A 3,830-nucleotide genomic window follows, 5' to 3' on the forward strand; every position below is an offset into this window, starting at 1 on the left:
AGAGTAAGAAAACATAAGAGTAAAACCACCCATTCTGGACGCGGATGACGATCATGCTGAATGTCAGATCTCTGATTTAATGTTAAACGATGCCTCCGCTTGTCCACCTTATCCATTATCGGCCTTTAGCATAACCAATGAGACATATACACAGAAACAGGGAGTAGATAGACTTTAAAATTTTAATGATTGCCGAGGAAGCTCAGCTGGCCCTACTCTGACATGGAGATCGTCGGTCCACAATGGCACCGCGGGCCAATCCAACGGCGCAGAATAGCAGTCGCTCCAACACACAAATATTGCCTTTTGCATGGATTTCACGTGTCAGTAGCAGTGCATGCATTTCCCACTAGCCCAGAGTAACCGCAATTAAGTGTTATTGCGTTCGAATAGCTCAGTTCAGAGGGAATCGCTCTGGATTTACAGTGACCGCCATTATTGGTAAGCTGGAATTTCACCAACTGCATTTCTTGCCTTCAAACCCTGATAATATTTGCAAGACTCACTGTAAACATTTTTTACCCTGAGAGGCTGATTTGCCCATGGATTTCTTAGTTTTTACACGATTTCATACAGCGAGTCCTTATTTCTTGAAGAAAACCTTGTTTTCCGTGGTGACTACTGTAGATACTCTGTGAAGGTGGATTGGAATATTCTGGTGGTCAGTACAAATGTCTAGGCTATCTTTCTGCATGGAGCAAATGTAGTTTCTCAACGACCAATCCTGAACGTATTAAAGCGAAATGGAAAATTCCGAAGGAAACAGATAATGCCTATCTTAAGCAGGTTGGATTATTTCCTGGGTGTTACATTTTATTCAATGGTTGTGCCTCTTTTGTTTCTTAAATATACATTATTTTGCATACATGATTAGGTTTGTTTCTGTGCAGTGGTTTAAATCACAAAAGGGAAAGAAGCTTGTTCGCATTCTGCCTCCACTTTCTAAAGGTTCCTTGGAAAATCAAGGCACAATTGGACAATCTCAAAACTCTGGAACTGCATTCTTGAAGGGTTTAGCAGTGGCAATTGCTGGAAATCTTAAGAAATCCCATGTAAGTGATGCAACCAGAGTCTTGGGTTTTATAGGATGCTTTAGTCAGAGTAGAAAACTCTTAATGCATGTAGATCCTTTTCAGAAATCTTAAAATATTGCTCATTTTTCAGCGGCTCATCCTCGTCTTGATAGAGATATGTACGACCGACTGAAATGGAGTTATAATAGTCTGCCTACGAAATTAAAGAATTGCTTTCTGTATTGTGCCATATTTCCACAAGATTGGAAAATGGATGGGCAGCTATTGCAGAATATGAAGGGATTGTTAACAGCAGAGAGGCGGGATATATAACGGACAGGGAGAACAATTGTATCAAGCTATGGCAGGATTTCTGTGCAGAGGGCGCAGATCAGTCAGGTTGACGTCATTTCATGAAAATTCACGGTGACATCAAGGTAATCTCCACAGGCTTTATTGGGTATATAATTCTTTGACATCAAGGTAATCTCCACAGGCTTTATTGGGTATATAATTCTTTCTTTTTAAATTTAGAAAATGTTCTGATTGCAATACAAAGTAAGCGTTACAAGTAGTGCGATTCATTACTAGTTACCTGGTGCCATTATTTAGATTGCGGTGCCATTATTTAGATTGCGTGCAGACAGAGTCGGTTTCTTCAATTGCTGCTCTTGGACTTGCTCTTGCTGCTTTTCCCTCAAAGTAAAAGGCAGACAGAGTCGGTTTCTTGAATTCCTGCATCATGAAGATTGGCATTGTTAAAAAAAAATCAGATTCGAAAAATAGAACAGTAACCCAAACACACGATTCCAAGGCACAGGATTCTGATTCAAGCCGAGATCTGGGCTATCATTGACTCTCCAGGGCCCTAATTCGTAGAAATTTCCGATCATTTCAGAGCAGCCGGGACCTCTTTGCAGCCACAGAAGAATCAGGTATCAGAGAGCTGTTTTTTAGGGGAGATCGCCTCGACCAGAAGATCCACATGATGGAGATCCATGACTATGCTCATCTGCAACAAGTTTTCGGAATGAAAGCACAGAGTTCTCACCGCATGGGACTCCAGAAAGCCCAGAAACTAGCCTACCTGCCTACCCAAAGCTGTGAAATGCGGACGAAACAACGACATGCCTAGGAAAACATGACACCTCCTCCGCCATGCATGGACACCTGCAGCACCTGCTGCACAACACCGACCTGCTAACATGCTCAAATACAACACCTGCCAATATGCACAGACCTACTAACATGCTCAAATAGCCAACCTACAAACCATTGTGCTAATAATTCAAACTAATGTCAACATTAATATGGAAACCGTTGACGGCTAGTAAAAATAAACAGGCAAAAGCAAAATAGGCTATGCTCCAGCCTCTTCCACCTCGGGAAGAGGCCAAATAAGATGGAAAACCAGATTAACTTCGAAGACTTTGGTTTATCCCGGCAATAGCAAACACAACACAGTTGAAAACTTTGGTCTAATCACCGCATAACAGAGTTGAACGGATTGGAACTAATGCTATAACAACGCTTTTGGATTACTATAGTCCCTGGCCATTGCCAGATGGTAGGGACTAATAAGTGGAAAAAGTCTAGAGTTTCATTATATATATGTGTATTCACCTTCCTCCTCTACGTTTCCATGAAAATTAAAAGCCTCCTCTTCTCCTTTGTGAATATGATTCTCCTTTGTGAATATAATTTTAATTGTATATTATTTTTGTTTATTTAAAATTTGTTTTATTGAAATATATATGGTTTAATATTTTATTCTATTTTATTTTTCTTTTATATAGTTTATTTGAAATATTTTTAAAATTTATTTTAAACAAATTTTTAATAAATGTTTAGAATTTTTATTTAAAATGGCGGTTTACTAATAAATTAGAACTTTTGGAATTTAATTTTTGGAAGATTTTATTTTGAGTTTCACTCAACCAAATGAGGTTCAGGAGATCTCATTTGAAAGCTAAAATCATGGATAATAATATGACAACATCACATCAATAATATTATGTCATTTAATAGTTCAAAAGACTGGCATAAGTCTAAGTAACAATTTTGCAACCAAAATTAGTTTTGTTGAGTTTCGTTTGGGAAAATTTCATTGCTATGGAAAATTCATTTCTTATATTATTCAAGGATTAATCAAATTTCCATATAAAGCAATTGAACACATGGAGCCTTTTTATTTTGATTCAATTAATTTTTATTTGGGAAATTGGTTATGAGGACTGATATTTTGGATTTTATGTGCAAAATTAATTTGTTTAATTTTGATTGGTTTTGACAGTGAGTAGGTGGGAAGATTAGCCCCAAAAAACCTTTTGAAGCAATGGGATTGCACCAGCAAGAGAGAAAAAGAGGAATTTTTCTAGCTAAAGATTGTTGAGGCAAAACTGTTTGCAACATCTCTCCATTTTTCGATTCATTTTTGTAATTATAAATTAGAGTTTAGGAGAGGATGAGGAGGTTCCTATTTTCTGCAATTTTGAGACTCTGAACACTTTTGTAAAGATAATTTTAGTTGTAGGTGAAGAGGAATACTCATATCTAAGTGTTGGGGATTTGCTTTTCAAGATTCTGTCTTTGTATTTGAGGCAGAGTTTGCACTATTGCAACTTTTTTCTATAGTGGCAGAGCTCATGATTTTGGAAGAATTATTGGAGATCTATTTGTAAAACGAAGCAAGGGAATCAAGTTTTAGTGATTTTATTTCCAATTACTTTTATTTTTTAAAGCAAATCAAATTATTTTCAATGGAAGATCTATGTCAATTGTCATCATATTTTGCACTTTTGTTTGATATGATAATGA

At 37.0% G+C, this 3,830-nt stretch overlaps 1 long non-coding RNA gene across 1 annotated transcript; it reads left to right on the forward strand.

Moving 5' to 3' along the window:
- Positions 1-303: 303 nt before the first annotated feature.
- On the forward strand, positions 304-1,349 carry LOC149155850 (uncharacterized). Its single transcript, XR_016263221.1, has 4 exons — positions 304-441; positions 628-786; positions 891-1,052; positions 1,165-1,349. It is a non-coding gene; the product is annotated as an uncharacterized LOC149155850 (long non-coding RNA).
- Positions 1,350-3,830: the final 2,481 nt, after the last annotated feature.

Source organism: Pinus tabuliformis, chromosome 9 (genome assembly GCF_031772625.1).
Source record: "Pinus tabuliformis cultivar Carrire ecotype Pingquan chromosome 9, CPIR1, whole genome shotgun sequence".
In the NCBI taxonomy this organism is placed as follows: Eukaryota; Viridiplantae; Streptophyta; class Pinopsida; order Pinales; family Pinaceae; genus Pinus; species Pinus tabuliformis.